Source organism: Erithacus rubecula, assembly GCF_903797595.1.
Source record: "Erithacus rubecula genome assembly, chromosome: 10".
NCBI lineage: Eukaryota > Metazoa > Chordata > Aves > Passeriformes > Muscicapidae > Erithacus > Erithacus rubecula.
The window spans coordinates 25,455,705-25,477,759 of record NC_136662.1 but is presented as its reverse complement, the minus strand read 5'-3'; positions in this window follow the sequence as shown (position 1 = coordinate 25,477,759).

The window sequence follows — 22,055 nt, the reverse complement described above, 5'->3', positions numbered from 1 at the left end:
GGGACTGCTGCCACCACCCTGACTGACTGACGGGTGTCAGCTTGGATTCTGACTCTGGCAGGGTTTGGGATTGTTCTTTGTAATACTACATTTCTATTTTAATTTTCCTAGCAAAGAACTGTTATTCCTAATTCCCATATCTTTTTCTAGGAGCCCCTTAATTTCAAAATTAGAATAATAATTTGGAGGGAGGGGGTTTACATTCTCCATTTCAAAGAAGCTTCTGCCTTTATTAGCAAACACTTGTCCTTCAAACCAGGACACTGATGTCCTGGGATCAGCCTTTGTCACCACACACACTGTCACCCTTCAGTGTCCTGCCTCCTGCAGCAGGGACTGCAGCTGGCAGCACCTTGCCCCTGAAGAAGTGTACTTTCTCAGGTGGAATGCCACGAATAGCAGTGCTCAGTGTGCCTGTCTAGGGTGTGTGTGATGAACAGAAGTGCCCACGGTGGCTGGCAGAAACCTGCATGGCACAAGCCACTGTGCTGGGGTAGCTGCCAGGAGAGCTGGAGCTGCTTGTGCTGGAATGTCCATCACCAGGGGCTGCAGCTGGGGGTTCAGCTTTGCAGCTGGGGTGCTGTGCTGGCACGGTGTCAGGCTCTGCACACCTCGTGCTGAGAGCATGGGCAAGCACTGTATTTATCTGCTGACACCCTTTTTGCACTGCCTTTTGTTCCAGGTACCAATTAGCTTAAACCACAACAGCTACTCTGCAGTTCCTGTTGAAGGTCAGCACTCTGTTCTGAGCTGGCAGTGGTTTTAAATAAAATATTGCAGCCTCCTCTTTCCTTTGACTCTTTTCTGAGTGCACGAAGTGGGAGATGTTATAAGGGTTGGTGCTCTCCCACACCAAGTTTTGGAGGATCATTTTTGCTTTTAGAAGTCACAGCAGCTCCCCAGGAGCTGGACACAGAGGGCTGAGCTCTGGTCATGCCTTGGTGACTGGCCACAGCTTTTGAGGCATATCAATATGGCATTTGGAATACAGCTCTGCAGTCCTCATGAGCTGGGTGAGCCATCAGCTCCACTGCTGCTGGGAGATGATGAATGATAAACACCCCTTAAAAGCTTAAGAAAATATCTCTTGATTAACACCAGCTGCAGTGAGGGCAGGCAGGTGAGCTGAGTGACCCCCATGGCACTGGCTGTGGTATAACCTTGGAACAAAGAGATGTTTGTCACCTCACGGGTTACCATGGCATTTGTGGCATTTTCCTTTCCTTGCTGGGCCTGGCCCTGTGTCAGCAGCTGAGGATGCTCCAGAAGGGAGAATGGCTGCTCTGGGAGAGCATCCACGTGCCTGGTTGGTCTAGCAGATGCTGTAACAGGAGGAGGGTGACTCTAGCACTACCTACCATCCGTGGGCTCCTGCATGCTCCTGAAATGTTAAACATTACTACACAGCAATTGGAGAGTGCTGTAAACAACCCACTACAAGCTGAAAACAAAGGCAGGAGCTGCCAAGGGGTTTGCCCTTTGCCACACCACCGTGCTGGTTGTACATTTCCTTGTGAAAGCAGGAGTCTGCCCTAAGAGTGTTGATGGAGTGGAGGAGAGTAGGCAGGTGTGGGCTGGGGGAGCTGAGTGTCACACTGTGTGCACGTGGGTGTTGAACTGGAGTGGTGAGGGGAGCTGGTGGGGATGCTGTCTGAACACCTGGGCTGGGCAGCAGGGTTTGGTGTGCCTTCTGCTTGGCTGGAAGCAGTTCTCCTTGTTGGTGCATCCTGAGGGGTGTGGATTGAGTTTGGATCTAGCTGGGGACTAAGTGATGCTGGAAAGGAGAGGAGCCTGTGCTAGGAAAGCAGGGATAAATCAGCACCTGGCAGAGGGGCAGGATGTGCTTGTCAGATATCACTGTGTCTGTATATGTCTTGCAATGTAGGATGTGACCAAAAGTTTGTATTCTATCACCAGCTCTTAAAACCAGGTGGGGAAGTGCTCTTTATCTTTTCCACAGCCCATCCTTCCTTCAGGAGATATCTCCTGTTAATGGGCCACTGAGTCCCACTGCATGACTGATAAAATTCCATCATCCCACTGGGAGATGCTCCAGCCAGGGGGAGCAGCCAAGCCTTTCCTACCCAGAGAAAAAATGAGATTTTGGACACCAAGGGACCTTCTTTCCACTGGATTCCAGAGGAAAGCCAGACCTTTCCACATCATCCCTGTACCTTCAGAGGAAACTGCACCTTCTCCAGGAGCACTGCTCCAGCTGAACCACATCTGCCCCTGCAGGAGGATGCAGCCACCATTGAATGGGACTGCTGCCACCACCCTGACTGACTGACGGGTGTCAGCTTGGATTCTGACTCTGGCACTGTTTGGGGTTTGAGTTTTTTTGTATTACTGTATTTCTACTTTAATTTTTTTCTTAGTAAAGAACTGTTATTCCTAATTCCCATATCTTTTTCTAGGAGCCCCTTAATTTCAAAATTATAATAATTTGGAGGGAGGGGGTTTACATTGTCCATTTCAAGAGTCTCCTGCCTTTATTGGCAGACACCTGTCCTTCAAACCAAGGCACCCTGGCAGGGTGAGGCAGGGAAGAGCTGTCCCAGATGTTCCCTTGGTGACAGATGACAGCACAGCCTGGCCATGTGAATCCCCCACCACAGCCAACCCTCCTGAATTTTTGCTTCATGCTCTGCTGGTGCCTCACTGCAGGCAGGCTGAGATACTGCTGCAGTCTTTAAACCACACTCTGCTGATGGATTGCTTTCCAGCAGAGCCTTCAGAGAAGTTTTTACAGGACTTATGTGTGTGTGCAGGCTCTGGTGGGTGTTTGTAGGAGAGCACAGTTTAACCCATGGCTCCGATGTAACTGGTGCTTGCAGTTAGGAAAATGGAATTGGCCATAAATACTTAATTGGCTGATAACTGTGGCACACACTGTGTGGCTGGAAGTGTTCCTGCCCAAATAACTGAGCATCACTTAGCTTGCAGCCAGAGCAGGAGGCTCCCCTTGTGAGGGGTGAGCACCCGCAGTCACCACCCTGCCTGCTGCTAAACAGGGGCTGCGACCCATCCTCACAAATAAGAGCTGCTGAGAGCAGTGATTTCCAGCCTGGAGTGTTCTGGGCTCCCTGTGGGATTCCTGCAGCAGCTCCTGCTGGAGGATGAGCTGCTAGCAGTTGGTGTGTGCTGCAGCTCCGTGGGAGTTCACACATGGTTCAGCTCCCTCTCCTCTGACCCTCAGCCTCTTCCAGGAGAGCCTCGGGTCTCCCACCCTCACGCCTCGCCTGCTGGAGCCAACAGCTCGTATGGAGCAGTCTGACAGTGCTGCTGCTCCTCAGCCCCAGCCCTGCTTGCCTCTCCAGGCTGGGATCATCCTTGCAGCCCCTCCATCAGCTGTGTCCCAGCCCTCAGGCCGGGCCAGACCCCTGTTCCCAGCCCTAGAGTGTGCTGTTCCCCTGCTGCTCTGGCATGGGAGGCAGGAGAACACAGGTGTGCAGCCTGCTGTGAGCACACAGCTCCCATGAAAGCTCCTGGCCAGGCTGGGGATGCCTGGCCCAGCCCCAGCTCCTGTCCTGATGGGATTTGTGCTTCCCAATTTGTGCCAGCCCCACCATCATCCCCCAGCCATGAGGTGACCTGTCCCACTCAGCCAAGGAGTTGTCACCTTCACTGGCAGCTGTGCCACCTGATATCCCAGCCTGGATTTGGTGTCTGCATCCAGTCCTGCTGTTTTGCTTCCTTCCAAAGGGCTGGAGAGCCCTTTACTCGCCCAGGAATACCCCTGCCTACAGCTGGACACTGAACCTGCTCAGAGGGAATGCAGCAGCTGGGGAAAGCCACCCCTGTTCCCTGGGCACTGGGAGGGTCAGCAGGAGGAGGGGACAGGCACAGCCCCAAAACCAGCTGGGGCCAGGATGGAGCTCTCTGTGTGTCTCCTGCTTTCATTTAGCATCAAGTGCAGCTCAGAAACGCTCCAGCGTGGCTGCCTGCATCCACCAGGGACCAGCAAACAAGGGATTTACTGGGGCAGAGTCAGAGCAGCTCCCAGCCCTGCTAATGCTCTTCTGCTCCCATCTGACCTTATTAAATCAGCCTGGTTGTTTCCCCACACGCCTGCTGTGCCTGGCAGCAGCCCCAGCTGCTCTGGAGGGAGCAGGGCTGTGAATCCTCTGGGAAGAGCTCATGGCTCAGTGGAGCAGTGCAGGGGTGTGGGGGATGAGCTGGCCCTGGGGCTCATCCTGCAGGAGCCACCAAACACCCTTCATGCTACAAACACAAATCCAAGTACAAAGCTGGTGTTTTCCAAATGGTCCAGCAGCTGGTGGGGGTAACAGAGGACTTTGCCACCTCCTACCAGCCTCTTGTGCTTTCCTGGGCTTTCCTGCCAGCCAGGTCCCAGGAGCACACAGGGAAGGAAGAATCCTTAGGCTGACCATGGGTCTGAGCACAGCTTATCCTGTGGCCAGCACAAGGATGCCAGGAGTAGCCCCTGACCCCCATGAACCAGCCTTGGCTCGTGGTGTGAGGAATCTCTGCAGGAATGCATCACAGCCCCGAGATGTGATATAAATTCATTAGTGTCCTCTAAGCAAAGGAGCTTCCTAATTAATTTTTATAGAAGTATCTTTCTTGTTTACCCTGATTAATATTAAAAATGCTAATATGTGTTTTTTAGTGCTAACCATTGGCAAGGAGACCGTGCTATTGCCCTTGATTAATGCCAGCTCTCATGCTGTTGACACAGTGCCTCCTTGCCTCCCAAACCCCTTTTAAAAACGAAAATAAAGCCCCAGTGAGGGGTCCAGGCTGCCTGGGGGCTGGGGCAGATGTGCTGGGTACCACCCCAGGGGACAGGGCAGCGTGCCCAGCCTTTGCTGTGCATGCTGCTATCTCCTATTAAACCCTTCTTCCCTGCACTCTCAGGGCATGCATTTATTTCAGGCTTGTAGAGGTTTCCATTTGTATTCCCCCATTTTTGTTGCTACCCTCTCGAGGCCAAGGCCAGCAACCAAAGGCATCATAACAATAAAGCAAGTTATTTGCTTGGCATCATTGCATCTGCCAAGCAGCAGTATTAATTTTGTCTCTCAGTGAAGGAAATACTCTGCTGATTAGCCACGGGGGCAGCATTTGTTCTAGAAATCAGCCTTTAATAGGCCTTTATATCATGCTGTAATTCATAATGCTGAGTCAAGAAGAGCTTTGCATTGACACCCTTGGGGTCTCCAGCTCCTGGGCTGGCACGGGATGGACAGAGATTGTGTCCTGGTGGAAAGGGACATTGTCACCCCAAAGTGCCATTCCTGTGGGGACAGCCAGGGCTGTGCTGCCCTGCTGCTCCCCTGGGACCTGGCATGGGGACAGGGACAGGCTCTAGCCAGGCTGGGAAGCTTCCCAGGGAGGAGATCCCAGCCCCAGGTGGGTTGGAGAGCACACTTTGAGCAGGAACACTCTGCTGCCCACCAGCCACAGCTGTGCTCCAGCCCCTGGTGGCACTGATTTGGGGTCCCACAGCAGGCATGGGGTGGCAGAGATTTGGGGTCAAATGCAGCTCCCTGCATTCCCCTCTGTCTCAACACCATTTTCTCAAGCACAGGAATGTAGCACCAGGCTCTGAGCTCTGTTTCTCTGCCAGGGACCCTACAGAGAGCACAGCAGTGCCTGTGGCAGCCCGGGGGTGGCACAGGTGGGAGCCAGCTTCACCCCCTGGCTGCTCAGGGGGAGGTGAGTGCCCTGGGCAATGCTCAGGGAGCAGATGGCATTGAATTTCTAAGAGTAAAAATGCTTTTTAAAGTTGTTTTTTTTTCCCTCCATCAATTTCTCAGAAATTGTCTTGAAAAAGTGGGTTAGGACAGAGCAAGGAACAGGGATTTTGCTGTTTTGGCTGCAGGGACTGTGTGTGCTGATAAATTATCCAAAGGGGATATGTCCCCCTAAGAGTCCTGGTGTGAGAGATGCTGTGACTGCCACCTCTGGCATCTCAGGATGGAAAAGGGTCTGTCCCTTTCACCCATCTCAGGATGGAAAACTCATCTCAGGATGGAAAGGATCTGGGGTTTTTTTTTTCACCCATCTCAGGATGGGAACCCCATCTGAGGATGGAGAAGGACCTGTGCCTTTCACCCCGAGGCTGGCAGGAGATCAGAGCTGATCTCAGACAGGTTCTGGTGCCCCTGCACGGGCTGGAAGTGCAGGCTGCCCTGCACTCAGGTAGGATCTCGTTTATCCTGCAAGTGGAACATCCCAGCTTTGCTCCATGGGAACATTCCAGTGATATGTGAGTTCTGGAGAACCTCCACAATGCACTCCCCTAGGTGAACATTACATCCACAAAGTTATTGTTTCATGAAATATTTCTTTAATAGCAGGAAGTTTTAACGCGGTTCCAAGTGTTTTTGTGGGGGAGGTACATCCTTTTAGGGAGGCTAATTTGGTAACACAGAGCTGCTGATCTGATAACCAAGGACCTTTCCTGACATACAAAACCCCCAGGGTCGTGCAGAGCTCCCAGGTAGCATCATGTTCACGTTAATTGTTGTGGGGTCTGTGCAGAGAATTAGGCAGTGTCAGCTCTCTGCTCATCCAGCCTCCCGAATAATCTGCATTTCACTCTTCATCCCGCCCCTCCGACACTCAAACCGAGAGAGAAATTAGGAATTCTTTCAGATGGACTTGAAGTTTTTAATTGTTTCAGTCTCCAGAATATTCGGTGGAGGGTCATCTAGATGACATCCCCAAAATACAATCAGGTGATATGTAATCAAACAATCAGGTAGCCTGGTTTTCAGCTGGATGGTTTTTTTTCCCTTTTAATTTTGGATATTGCTGCTGCCCTGATCCCTCCCATTCTGTGATGACACGTTCACACAGGAAGGGAGAATCCCTGCTGGAGCTGCACATCCCTTCAGCTCCAGAAACAAACCCACACAAGATAAAAGGGAATGATGGCTCTAATAAAAAGGATTATTTTTCCACTGGCCAGCCCGGGAGTGTCACTTGCTAAGTGTCAGATGAAATGGGCTAATGGAACGGATTAGGATCTTAATAGCACATTTGATTAGTGGAGCTCTCACCTCGGGCACTCTCTCGTGTGCGTTAATGAGCGCTGCGGGGCACGGCTGTTAATGAGCCTGTTAATGAGCAAGGGCTGATGCCAGAGCCCCCGGCAGCCCGCGGGGAGAGCCGTGTGTCTGTCCATCAGAAGGAAAAAAAAAAGGAGAAATACATTTTAAAATAATATTTTTATCTGTTATATAATATTGTATATATGATTAACATAACATAACATAACATAACATAACATAACATAACATAACATAACATAACATAACATAACATAACATAACATAACATAACATAACATATTTATTATCTATTCTATTCTATTCTATTCTATTCTATTCTATTCTATTCTATTCTATTCTATTCTATTCTATTCTATTCTATTCTATTCTATTCTATTCTATTCGAACCCTTGAAACTGAGAGTTTTGGGCTTTCTGTGCTGACAGGCACTGACCCCCCAAAAAACCACTGCTTTTAACCCAAGGCTGTGGAGAAAGTTTCCAGAATTAATTAAATAATAAAATTTGGATCACAAGCGTGTAGTTCGACTAGAAGTGTGTAATATCACATAGAGGATATTAAATTTTAAAGTTTTAGAATATAGTAATATATAAAAGGCAAAATGAAAGTTTAAAAACAAAAGTTTTGTCTTTCTTCTTCACCTTCTTTTTCATGAGTTTAAATGATTTTATATAATTAAATAAAAAAATCCTCATTGAGAACCACAAATAATTAATTATTAAGTTAAAAGCAAAAATAATTTAAGTGTCCATTCTTAATTAGACAGCTTTAAAATTAGCCTTAAAAATACTTATAAAAATAAAATATATATAAATTTTTAACTTGTTAACTAAAACTACTGTAGAACTGACTGCAATATAAATAAAAATTAATAAACATCTAAGTCCAAACAAAAAATACCATCTCTCATGTTTTTTGGGTACCAATTGTCCTTGATTTTCTAGCTAGGAAGGAATTGTTTTGTCCAACTCCTCTATTAAGAGACCTTACTACCATCTAATAGGAAGTTTCAGAGTTACACACTAAGCAGCAGAGATTCTAAAAAATATAAAAGCTAAACCCCAAGGCATCATTTCCCCCTTTAGAGGCTTGACAAGGCCTTTACCTTGTCAAGTCTGTATTCTAAATATCTACTAATAATAGGTATTTAATGACAGATAAGTATCTAACAATAGTAACTAACAACAGGTGACTGTCTGATAGTAAATAAATATCTAACAATGGATGAGTATCTAATGACAGCACATAACTTACAGCAAACATCTAATAATAGATATGAATCTAACAGCAATTAACTAACAATAATAACAATAAACAATAATGAACAGTAATAAACATCTAACAGTAGTAGTATCTTGTACAGTCAGTGTTATGCAAAGAAAATAATGATTATCATGAATAGTTCTTTGGCACAGAACAGGAATCATTTAAAGCATGTTTTTGTCTGCATCAGTCTCTGTTTTTACAGTTGTTTTAGAGCAGATGTTTTCTTAATTCTGGAAGTGAATTTAGGGTCCTTTGTCAGTAACTTTGACTGCAGTGAGGTTGGTCAGCAGGACTTGGAATGGTTTGTAGAGCATCACTGTCCCACCACTGCTCATAGGACCTGTCTCCAGGAATTGCTTTGTCCAACTCCCCTGGGAAGAGACCTTACCAACACCTAACAGGAAGTTCCAGACTCACACACCAAGCAGCAGAGATTCTGAAAAATGTAAAAGCTAAAACCCAAGGCATCAGTGCTCAGCCTGATCTGGCATCCTGAGGGCTCAGAGGAGGATACAGGGAGGGATGCAGGGATGCAGTGATGAAGGGATGCAGGAATGCAGGGATGCTGCAGGCTGGGCACTGTGAGCTCCTTGCAGCACAGCTGTGCCCCTGGGGCTCCCAGATAACTCCTGGACAAATGCTCCCAATGTTCCTGGTTTCAGTGTCAGGCAGTAAATAACACAGAGCCATAAACATTTAGGTTGCTGGAGGGAGGCAGGAGTTATAAATTGCTGATGCAATAAGCTATCACATATCCTTAAGGAAGGGATTTAAAGTATTTAAGTGAATAAACATACAGAGCTGGCCCTATTGGGTGTTGGTGGGCTTTTCTGTGTGAGGTTTTTTTTTTTGGGGGGGGGGGAGGGGGGGGGGTTTTTGCTTTTTTTTCCTTCATCAGATTGGCCCTGAATCCAGCAGATTCAGAGAAAAGCAGCCCACACCTGCACCCACAGCTGGCTGCCAGGAGCAGGAGCTTCACTGTCCTGTCCATCTTTTAATGGTGTTTGTTATTTCAAAACAAAGTAATTGAAAGGCCAAGTCCCTGAGTGCCTCTCACGCCAGCTCTGGTGGCAAAGCACCTTCTTCCCAGAGTTTTTCCTTGTTCTGAAGTCTGATGGATGCTCTGGAATTCTGCACTGCTGGGATAACCACATCCCAGACACTGGCTGCCTTCCCTGCAGGCTGTAGCATCCTTCCAGTACCTGAACTTACATCATCCTTCCAGCACTTCTAAAAAATGGAGGGAGAGGGACATTTGATGAGGGAGTAGCTTCAAACTGCAAGAGAGCAGGTTTAGATTGGATGTTAGGAAGGAATTGTTCCCTTTGAGGGTGGGCAGGCCCTGGCACTTTCTGGGCTGATAGGATCCTCATCCTGTGAGCCTTTGATTCCAAAGAGTTACGGAGAAGGGAGAATTCATGTAAGGAGAAAAATAAGAGAGAAAACAGACTGCTGTCAGCAGCAGTACCACAGATCCCTGAGCTGGAAAAACAGGAGCACCCTCTGAACTGGAGTCTTGGCAGCTTAAATAGGTACAAAACAGCTCTCAAGAAGCACAGAAAATTCGAATTTAACAGCCCCTGTGTGCCACCCAGGCCTGGGCAAGAGTTCCCATCTGTCCTTGCACAGCCCTGCCCGGCATCCCTAAACTTTGGGAATGTGCCTGGCTGTTAAATACGGATCTCTGGGGCCTGGAAACTGCCTCAGTAATTTGGCTCACTGTTCCTAAAGCAATTAGTCACTGGAGTAGGTTCGTGGCTGATGTCAGCAGGGTTTCCATGACAATGGGCAGATTCCCGAGCAGACAGGGGTGTGAGTGTGAGTGTGGCTGTGTTCCCTGGGTGTGCAGGGACCAGCCCAGACCTTTCCCAGCCATCCCAAAGCTCCAGTCCCTCGGGTGCTTTGTCCCTTGCTGGCTGCTGAGTGGGAAAATGATGGCAGGAGGGAACATCTCCCCAGGGTAAATGCCTGGAGGAGGGACACCCTGTGCTCTGCAGCAGCAGCCCCAGAGCAAAGTGACAGCCTATTTATTAATGACAAATGCCACCAGAAATTATGTGGAGAGCAAGGCCAGGCGAGTTATGGCCTGACTTGTGTCATATTTCAGCTCTGTAAGAACATTTACCCTGCTCTTTTCCCCAAGTGCCTGCAGGTGTGCCCTGGGATGGGAACAGAGCTCAGGATGCAGCAACAGCATCCAAAAACCTGGGCAGGAGCTGGGATTGAGGAAAGTGGAGTGGCTGCACCCCTGCTTGACACAGAAACTCTGCCTGTGACAGGGGTTGGCTGCACCACCTCATTAGTGGCTTGTCTCATTTTCCTTCTGCCTGCACTCACAGTCAGGGTAAAACACTCAAAAAACAGATTTCTCCTTTTCGGACTTGGCTGTTTATTAAATCTTATCTAAAGTACAGAGCACTTCAGCACTTCTAGCCATCAAGCCAAAAGTGAGAAAATGGAGATGGATCTAGCTACTTACAAGGTTCTTTTAAAGCTAAACAGTCCAATTAAAAGCTAACACCTATATTATTTATATTCTTGACTCAATAACCAAACACCTGTGACCTGCAGTGCAGCACTAACTGTCCAATTAAAAATCACTACCTGAAACCATGAAGAAGGAACACAAAGGAGAGACAACACCCAAGAGCCTCCATCTTGTCCCATACCTATTACTGTATTCTAAAAACCCCAAATTCCAAACCCTTCACCGTGTGACACCACCCACCTCTATTCAACTACACATCTGTGATTTTAACTCCATCACTCAAATTTGGAAGCTTCTCCAAGGCCTCAGGTCAAAAGCAGTGTTCTCCTGGGGGTCAGTGCCTGACTGCACAGAAAGCTCAGAAATCCCAGGTTTCTGGGTTCCAGCATGCCTGGTCTCTCTCTTCCCCAAATTAACCCTTGGTGAGGCTGGGTGAGAATCTCTGCCCAGCCTGGCTGGCTCCTGGCCCTCCCCTCCAGCCTGCATCAGGAGTTTGGGAAACCTGGGAGAGCCAATTTGCCCAGTTAAGAAAAGCTACTTAAATTGTTTTTACTTACAGTAAATTAGTCATAACTAATTCCTCGTGACTCATAATGCAGACTTTTTTATCTAATTACAAAAGTACTACTTAAACCCATGAAGAAGAAGACAAAAAAGAAGAAAACCTTCATCCTAAAACTTCCATTTTGCTTTCCACATATTGTTATATTCTAAAACTTCAAATTCCAAGTTTTCCACTAGGTGACATTATGCATTTCTACTCAAACTACACGCCAGTGATACACACTTTTATAAGTTTTGGTCCATTTCCATATTGGGGTTAATTGTCCCATTCCAGCTCCAGGTTCTGCAGTCCCATCCTCCCAGATTCTCTCCTCAATTCTGCTGTTTGCACTTTTTGGGGCTGAAGCTGCAGCAGTGTCCTTGGTTCTGGGGCTGGAAAAGGATTGTTTTGTGTGACTGAGCTGGGAGGAGAACTTGTAACACTTTATAAGGAGTTCAGAATCACACCCCAATGCAGCATAGAATCTGGAAAATATAAAAACTAAAAGGTTAAGGCAGCACAGGGAGTGGCTGGAGATCTCTGGGACAGCAACATCTTGTGATATTTATCCAGCCTCTCCTGTTCTCATCCCAGAGCACCTGCACTGACAGCCCTGGCTTAAAAGTCACAGGCTGTGAGATTAATTGGGCTGTCAATTCTATTTTCCAGCAAATGAACTATCCAGAGAGTCTTTTCCAAGACCCTATTTTCAGTGGGCAGAAATGTCATTTCAACGTTTGGAGAGAAATGCAGGTGGGAGCTTTGTGAAACAGAATTTATATCCCACTTGCTCTGTTTTAAAGCTGGAGCTAATTGGAGCAAACCTTAATGGCCAAGGAGAGGATGTGTTTGATTGATTTGAATTGCTTCATAGCTGTAGGGTGAGCCAAGCACTAATTGATGTTAGTTCTGCTGTGGGGTGAGGGGAAGGGGGATGAGACCTCCTGTCTGGGAGGGGGAGTGGGCTCTTTTGGGCTCTAATGTGCTCCAGATTTGGGTTAAAACTTTCCAACCAGCACTTCCCCAGTGCCTTCCTTCACCAGCCTGCTTTGTAATGTCCTCCTGCCCTGCCAGCACCTCAGCAGAATTTGGGGGGACTGGGGGGAGTCTGTGCTGGAAGGTGAGAGGAATGAGGAATTTGTCTTTACAAACAAGCTCTGGGTCTGCTGGTAGACAAAACCAGCACTGAGAGATTAAAACAAAACAAATCAAAACAAAAATATCAATGGGAAGGATTCCATTGATTGATGAGTGGGAAAAAAAAAGATATTTGCCTTTACAAATAAACTGTAGGTTTGCTGATAAATGGCCCATGGGGAAAGAGAGAGGGAAATGTGGCCAGGAAAATTAGGATAAAAGGAGGCTGGGTCCTCCTAAAATTGGAGAGATACCAAGGAAATGCCCCATGGCCTCTCCCTTTATTCCAATAAGGTTACAGGACTCCTCCTTTTTGGACATAAACCTCTGTTTGTAGATTGATTTTCCTGGCAAAGGGGAGCTCTGATCCCCTCTCTTCCCATCACTGCCACAGCACCTGCTGCCTTCTCCTGAGCCCAGCATGGCTCATCACACCCAGTCTGTCAATTACCAACTAGAAATTAACTTTTATTAGCTTAAATGCAGATGCATTTTCAACAGCCCACTAACCTTTCCATCTTGAGTCTTTGCTTGTGTCTTAAAAATCCACTTTTAGTATAAGACTGTCAGATTTAATCCTTTTTAAATATCCTTTTCCCTGGTGAGGCAGCAAGATTTCCCAGGCAGCCATGAAACTTGCAGATAAGATTTTACTGCAATAAGACATCCAGATGAAATGAAATCTCTATTTCAAGCAGCCTTTTGGGGGGTATTCCACTTTGTGTTTGTTTAAAAGTTTGGAGCTCCTGTTTTCTCACAGGGCAGCTCACTGAGGTGTGGCTGGGCAGAAATCAGAGCTCCTTCACCTCTCAGAGGAGGGTCCTGGCTGGGCAAGGAGATTTTCCAGGCACAGATAGGTTTGTTTTTGTCTCTATGTATGTGTGTGTGTTATTTAATTTTTTAAAAAATAATTTGCAGGCCAAGTGTGGAGCTACCTTCTTCTGGGTGACTAAAACTAGCTGTGAACAGCTGAGGAGGTGGTGAGCAGGAGTGTGCCTGCATTTCAGGGATGGCCATTTAGAGATGCACACCACAGCTGGATTAAAGGATTAATGGCTGCAATTAAACTTTCCTTGCTGAGCTTCTCTCAGCATTTCTCCAGCACAGAGGAGGGGAAGGGGCAGCAGGAGCCCAGCCAAAGGTGCAGCCTCTCACCCCTGGGGCAGCTCTCAGGGTTAGACAAAACCCCCTTGCAGCTATTCCTTCAGCTATTCCTGCAGCTATTCCTGCAGCTATTCCTGCTCCACCAGGTGCTCTGCAGGAGGAAGGAGGTATGAGGAAACCCTGGGCAGAACCCAGCTGAGGAATCTGAGATTCTCCATTGGAATGAGCACGAGGTTCAGCTCAGAAACAGGCAAAGCCTCAAATCTGAGCACCTGGGCATGCAGGACATTGCTGGTGGCTCTGGAGCACGAGGATGAGCCAGCAGGGCACAGAAGCCAAGCAGCTGCCTTACCCCCTCTCAACTCTCTCTGTAGGAAAAAAAAAATATAGAAATGGATATAGAAATCCAACTCTCTCTGTGCAGTGGGAAGACAAGGAAAAAGGAGGATTCAGCCAGACCTTTCCTTGGCCCCAGTGCCAGACCCTGTGGTGCAATGGGATTATCTTTGCTCAGGTGGGCACTGAGGAGCAGGACAGCCTTTGAGTCTGCTTGCCAAGCTGGTTTGGGGTAGAGGAGCAGAGCAAAGCAAGCAAAAGCCATATTTCTGCTCACCTTTACACACAGGGCTGCTGAGAGTGAAATCTGTTGTAAAGCACTTTGCTGTCTGAGGGTGAAAATTACTGGATGAAAGCTGCTTTGTATATAATTTTTGCTTCAAGTACAACTGTTATCATTTTAAGTCATCTTTAGTGCCTGATTTTGACATCTTCTTTTCAACCTTGAAGACTTGTTTTCATTGGCCTGAAGAGCAAATCTGCCCATTTCCGAGCTGAAACAACTTTTCTGGTTGGAAATTGCAGCCAGGTCAGAGCTGAGGCTAACACAATATTGTTTGGGGCTGTTATACAGAAATGGTGTTCAGGTGAAAACAAACGAAATGAGGGCCCCAGAGAACAGCCAGAAAGTCACAGCACTGAACTGCCCTCTTTTTTCATTACAGCAGCAGTGCTTCCTTTGAGCTGCACATTCATTTCTAGATCTTTATAAAAAGAGGAAGCAAGAATGAGGTAAGAAAAGAGGATCAATAAAACCAAATGAGTGGAAAGCAGCGAGACCAGGCTCATATGGAGGTTAATGTCCAGCTCTCAATAATTCCACCTTCACTGCTGTGGCACATTTAGAGTTCAGCAAAACAAAGTCCCCTCATTAACTCCTGGCTGCTCTCCTCAGGATCACAGTGGAAAGGTGTGAACCAAAATAAACCAGGATGGAGCTATGCCTTCAGGTTCTGCAATCCCATCCTCCCAGATTCTCTCCTCAATTCTGCTGTTTGAACTTTTTGGGGCTGAAGCTGCAGCAGTGTCCTTGGTTCTGGGGCTGGAAAAGGATTGTTTTGTCTGACTGAGCTGAGAGGAGAACTTGTAACACTTTATATGGAGTTCAGAGTCACACACTAAGGCAGCACAGAATATGGAAAATATGAAAGCTAAAACTTAAGGCATCAACAGGAACCTGAAAATCAGGACAGGGGGTCACCAAGGTTTGGGCACAGTCCTCACTGCCACCCACCATGGCTGGAGTCCCCAGCTCCCACTTTCCCTCTGTTTCCCTGTTCTCCAGGCAGGGGAAAGCAGCTCCAGGAAGGTTCAGGATCTAAACCTGTGGCAGGAGTGACCTGGTAGTGCTGCAGGCTGGAGAGGCAGCCAGCTGGGTCAGCCAATTTGAAATCTGCTTTTGTTGAGAGCAGAAGAGAGAGCATCCATCACCTTCATTGGTGTAAATGCATGCCCTCCTTTCAGTCACACCTGCCTCTTCCACCCTGCCAGCCTTTCCTGCCCACAGGAGCATCCTCTGCCTCTTTCCTCACTCTGTTCAAATTCTCCTCCTTGGAACAGTGGCACCATCACCAACAGTGAACATTTTATTACTACTTTGCTTCTCATCCCAATTTCCTGTGCTTCTCATGGCATCTTCTTCAGACACCTTTTCCTTTCTGTTTCCCAGCTACTGTTTTCTGATTTCTAACAGCTGTCAGGCTAACTTCTGTTTAAATTGTTCCCTTCACTTTCTACAACACTTCCTAAAGAGCTCTTTCACTTCCCATTCACAGCCATTTAGTTATTGTTCTTTTTTCCACCCAGTCAGTTTTGCTGGTAATTTCCCCAGATTTATTTCAGCATTTTTGGAGCAGTGAGAGGCTCTATTGCTGGCTGGGGCTGCCCTCTGCTCCTACTGACTATAATCAGATCACAGACACTAGTCCCCAAGCAATTTCCTCTTCTTCAGCAATTAAACCACTGCAGCATCTGGATTAATGGTTTCTGGACCAGTATATGTCCATCAGGAAATTCACCCATCCCCACTGGAGCTTTCCCCACAGCATCACACCCCTGTGCTGCTGGCACCAGCTCCTGCTTTAACACAGCAGAATTTCCCCCTTCTTTCTTTTTCACTTTGCCAAACAAAATTAAGTTTCAAACTGCCAGATGAAGCCACCTGCCTGAATGATCAGAAGGGTTTTTATCCCAGGCACATCTCCAGCCAGCTGCATCATCTCTGTGACATCAGCTCCAATATTTCCCAGTTTTGTTTTTTTTTTTTTTTTCCAATATTCTCCTGCAGCCATAAAACAGAGCCTGGGCCCGTGTGCCCCTTTATCCTGGCTCAGATGCAATCCCCCTGTTGCACAGAGGGCCTGTTAAGTGTTTTTGCTGCAAGGCTGGAAGGAGAATGATTTATAGCCCAGGGATTTAGTGACATCTTTTTCTTGTTAAATCATCTCTTTCTCACCCAAGGTGTAGGACTCGGTGTCTTTGTGACAAGGAAAAAAAAAAATCGGTTTTTTGTCTTTTTGTCTTGCTTTTTCCAGTGGCATCTTAGAAGCCTCTTATTTTTTTTTTTTTCTTTTTCTTTTTCTTTTTCTTTTTCTTTTTTTTTTTCCTATTTTTTTTCTGTTGCACCTTCAGCACAGATTTTGGCTGTGCAGGTACAGGGAAATCTGCTCCTCAGAGCTGAGTTGAAGCCCCAGGCAGAAAGAGCCCCAGTCCCAGCCCTGCTCCTGCTGTGCTGGGAGCTGAACCTGCCTCTGAACTCTGCCTCTCAACCTGCTCCTTCCCTGCAAAAAAAGGCTTTGCAGCAAGAAACTGAATGAAAATAAAATAAAATAAAATAAAATAAAATAAAATAAAATAAAATAAAATAAAATAAAATAAAATAAAATATAAAATAGGAAATATAATAAAATATATAAAATAAAAATAAAAATGGAAATATAACAATATAATATAATACAATATAAAATATTGTATTATATACATACAAATATATATATACAAAAATAAAATAAATTAAAATATATAAAATATATGATCTAAAATAGAATAAAATATTAAAAAATAAGATAATAAAAATAAACCAAAAATATAATATAATATAAGAAAAGTAAAATACAATTAAATATGATAAAATATAAAAATTAAATATTAAAATATATAAACATTAAATCTAATATATGCTATTAAATATAATAACATATAATAACATATATAAAATAAAAATAAAAATGGAAATATAACAATATAATATAATGCAATATAACAAAAATAAATTAAAATAAAGTAAATAAAAAATAAAATAAAATACAATAAAATAAAATAAAATAAATAAAATAAAGCCTGCTTTGCCTTTCTGTCCCAATTCCAAGCTACCTTTAGTGCCAAGAGCAATCAGAATCTGTGTTTTTTTCCCTGGGAGAGGCTTTCTGCCTTTCCCTGGTGCCAGTCCCAGACTGGATGTTTCAGCCCCTGCCCCATTGCTGTGGTTCCCCTTGTCCTGCTGCCTGTGAGGTTTTTGGGAGCAGCTGTGGGGCTGCTGGATATTTCACTTCCCTCCATGGCTGATGCCACTGCCATCACATTTTCCACATGGCTCAGTCTGTATTTGCTGGGTTCTGCACTATATATTTTCATTACTGGGAAGAGCTGAGGGCTAAGGATACTTAAACTGTAATAAATACATAAATTGTTCCTGAAGACTCCCAAACAGCCTGATGGAGGCCTGGGGAAGATACAATTACCTTGCAGTGCAATTGAAGCCCTGGGAGAGGTCACTTTATTTTCACAGCCCTTAATTTTTTATGACAAATTGTTCCTAATATGCAGCTGCCAAAGCTGCTCTTGTGCTGCTGCTAAGTGAGAGTATGAGAAAAGGGAGGGAAGGAAATGATGGGGCTGCAGAGAGTGACACTGTGCCTCTCCCAGCACCTCTGTGCACTTAAACACTGGGGATCATCATTAGTGGTTTAATTTTTTTGTTTTTTTTTACTTAGGATTAAAAACACGAAGGAGATGAATTTTTTTGTGTTTGGGTTTGGTTATTTTAATTATATCTTATATCTATCTTATATCTTATACATGATTATATATAATATATTTTATATAATATATATTATATATAAGTACTATATATTATGTATTATGGATTATATACTATATACTGTATATTATTATTTAAATTTTTAAAAATACATACTTATTTAAAGTACAGAGAGTTTTGTGACACTTCTAGCCACCAGCCAAAAGTGAAGGTGAATTTAGCTAAGTTACAAGGTCTTTTAAAACTAGTTTAATAGAAAACTGACACCTATGTTATTTATACTTTTGAGTTAACAATCAAACTTTTGTGACTTGTAGTGCAGCACTATCTAACCAGAAACTACTACCTGAAACCATGAAGAAGACAGAAAGGAAAAACACCTAAAATTTTTCATCTTGTCCCATACTTATTATTATATTCTAAAAACCTCAAATTCCAAACCCTTCACCATGTGAAATCACACACTTCTATTTTAACTACACATCTATAACTGCTCTGGCAAAGGAAATCTCATCCTTCATGAACACAGAAGAACATAAAAAAAAAAAAATTGCAAAAGAAAAAAAAAGTAATCTAAAGTTGTATTCTAAGCTTTTCCTTTCTTATAATTTCTAATAATAAAGCTTCTCTTTGTACCATTTAAAGTTAAACCTGTTCTACCTTCCTCCTAATCCTATCTCACAACAACAACAAAAAAATTCAAATTAGTAAACCAAAACCACTGCACTGCTGCATTTATCTGCTGCATTAACTCCTTGGGAGTTACAACTTATGGAGCTTTGAAATGGAGCTGGGAGTCAGGATGGAAGGGACTGACAGCTCAATTTTTCAGGAATTTATTGTGCCCGGTATTAATTATATGACCCACTTTGGTTGCAAGCTTTTATCTTTGCCTGCCACTGGTTTTGCTGTAAATCTCTGCCTTGGCTCAGGGGGTAACCACATCATTTGGTTCTGTGTATTCATTAGCACTTTCTGATACCACAGTAAAACCTTTTTGCATAAAAGTGGCTATTCATTTTCCAGCAGTGAGTGTGAAAGACAGCCAGTGTTACCCATAAAAATAGCAGTTTATTCCAGCCCCCGTGGGAAGCTGAGGGATCCCTGCCAGGCCAGCTGCATGGGGGGCTCAGAAAGGAAGGAAAAGCTCTGTCCTGCTGCAGAGGGATGGGATGTGAGGGACCCCAGGGTGCTCCTCTCAGCCTGACACCAAATCCCAGATTCTGTTTGTCCCTGCCCTCCCCAGCCTGGATAAATACAAGGCTCTGCCTCCCTGGGCTGTTCCTCACACTCTTTGTGTCTGTCTCCCCCTGTACTTACTATTTTATCCCAGCTAATAAGTGACAGAGAAACAAAAACTCTCAATATCCAGCAAAATTTAGATTGCTTTATTTTATATAGACAGAGCAAAGCAGCTCTGGGGAATGTAAGGGGTCACTGCCCACTCCACAATCCATGAAACATTGGTTTGCAGCCTCTTCTTATAGTATGGTCAATAGTAATCAATAAGTTTTGGATTTTTTGCTGTCATAATTATGCCAGGTAAGCAGTGGTGGTCAAATAAACATCTGTAAAGTCTCTGGGCAACAGTCAGGTCTCATAGATAACCATCTGGTCTTGGTAGATAAAAACCAGCAAAAGTTGGGAAGTCTGGTCTTTGTAGGGAGGAAGACTGATTTTGCAAAATCTATCAGAGTATTGTTGCAAGCTGGTAGTAGATACAACTTATTTAGAAAACGTAATATTCATAACAGGGGGATTTAAAACAGCATGCTTTAATAATATATTTTCCTATCTAGTGTCCACACTTCACTTCAGACCTTAGCATTCTGGCTTATACAAATCCCAATACTTTTATGATTAACGCAAATTTTTTTTTATCAATTATTGGGCTCATTACCAACTGTTATTGGGTTCATTACCCAGGCAACCTGCTCGTGCTCTGGAGCAGGGATGCTGCCAGAGCCAGGTCCTGCTGGCTCCTGGGGGCAAGCAGCCTCCCTGCTCCCCCCAGCCCCAATTAGGCATTCAGGAAGGGCTCCTGTCAGAGGATGTAATTCCACTCCCACACGTTCCCCGGAGAAATGAGAGTTAAACAATGAAAAGATTGATTTTCCAATGAATGTCAATTTGTTTTCTAACTGAAATATCAAATTACAGAGGGCTGGGAGGAGGGGAGCACGGCACAGTGCAAGAGGGGACTTGTTTTAAATGGGCAAACAATTAATTCCCAGATTCATTACAACGATTGCAAGTGAGGGTACATGAAACAGTAAATGCATTTAATTTGGAGCCCAGCATTTCCCCTGATGAGCTCGGCAGCTACAATATGCTCTCGCCACTGGAGAAGCTCCCCTTCCACTGCAAGATTTAATTACCTCTTCATTACCCTGGGAAATTGATGGGAGACTGATGTGAGGCTGGAATCTTCCCTGGGCTGCCTGCCTCACCGTGCTGCTGGAACAGGGCTGAGTGGGGCTGCACACCCCAGATACGCCCTGGGATGCCTGCAGTGCATGTCCCACTCTGTAGGAACAGCATCCCCTTGTTCCCCTGGGTGTGCAGGGATGGAGACAACACCAGAGCAGGGCTGGGGGCCCCACACCAGCTCCTCAGAGTGCCCTGATGTGGCAGCAGGAGCAGAGACAGGACAGGACAGGGCTCCTCCACATCACCACCCTGCCAAAGGGTACAGGGAGGGTGGCTGCTGCTGTCTGCTCCACCACAGCAGCTCTGCTGCTGATCCTGAGGATGCTGGCCTCCTGCCTCAGCTCCTGGGCCTGGCAGGGACCAGCAGGATGGCTGTGCAGTAAATGAACACACCCAGGCAAGCCCAACTGACTGCCCAGGTAATTAGCTAATGAGCAGCTGAGAGAAGCAGGGCAGAGAGAGCAGCTCCAGAGCCCCTGCACATGCCAGGCATGGCAGGAGATCAGGTTTGGATTGATGCCTTGGGTTCTAGCTTTTCTATTTTTCTATTTTTCAGAATCTCTCAAAAACTTATATAAGTGTAGAAACTCATGACCAGGATCTGTCTTGGATTTGATTCAGGTGTAGCCTCAGCCAGTCTCTTGCACTGCCCAAAGTGGATCCTTTCAATAAATCCCTATTTTATTCCTCTTGCTCTGTCTAGTCTCTGCTCCAGCTCAGCCTTTCCAGGCAGCAGGATCTGGCTGATGTGACAGGTGATGCTCAGCAGGGACCATGGTGGCACTGGCACCTCACCCTGCTGGTTCCAGCTGCCAGGCACTGCTCCCAGAGCAGGCAGGATGCAGGATATTCCCAAGGGTACCCAAGACCCTTTGGACCCCCTGGCACTGCTCAGCAGGGACAGGTTTTGTCCAGCAAGGATAAGGAGAGCAGTGTCCCTTGACTCAGGTGCTGATACATGGTTTTCAAGTGCAGCTTTTGAGGTGCTTCCCCTGGAAAATCAGCTGCAGACAGAGCTGTCAGCAGTGCCAATGTGATAACAGCTTCCTTTGGCAGTGCTGGTAAACAAGTGCCTTGGAAACCTCTGCTGAAAATAGAGTTGTGGCAGTCTCCTGCTCTGCTATTTCCCCAAAAAAGCCCCTGGATTGCTCAGCCTGCAGGTGAAAAACCCAGCAGTGACAGGGTCCAGGTGGAGCCCAGGACCTGCAGCCTCCCCCAGCCTCCCAAACCTGCACCAGGGGCCAGGCTGAGCTGGGCTGAGCTGCTGATTACCTGCCCATCTCCTTAAAGACAGATGATCCATTTTATGGTCTGCCATAAAAGCACAAGGAAACTCACACAAATCAGGCAAAGCTGCCATTTCCCTGGAATGATCCTTTTTTTTTTTTTCCTCTCAGCAGCAGGGACCCACGTGGGGGCCATTAGCAGCACTCCTAGGAGATGCTGGGGAGGCTGCCAAAGCACACAGCCCAGCACAGGACAGGTCCCAGAGTGCCAGCACAGCTCCTCAGGGATGGGAAGGCAGCACAGGATGCTCCCAGGGGTGCCCAAGAGCCTTTGGACAAACTCTGGCTTCCTACAAACAGGTCCATGCCCTGCAGGCTGACCCTCTGGCTTCCAAACTGCTCCTCCTGGTACCATATATTGAGGACAGCAAGGTGGTTTGAG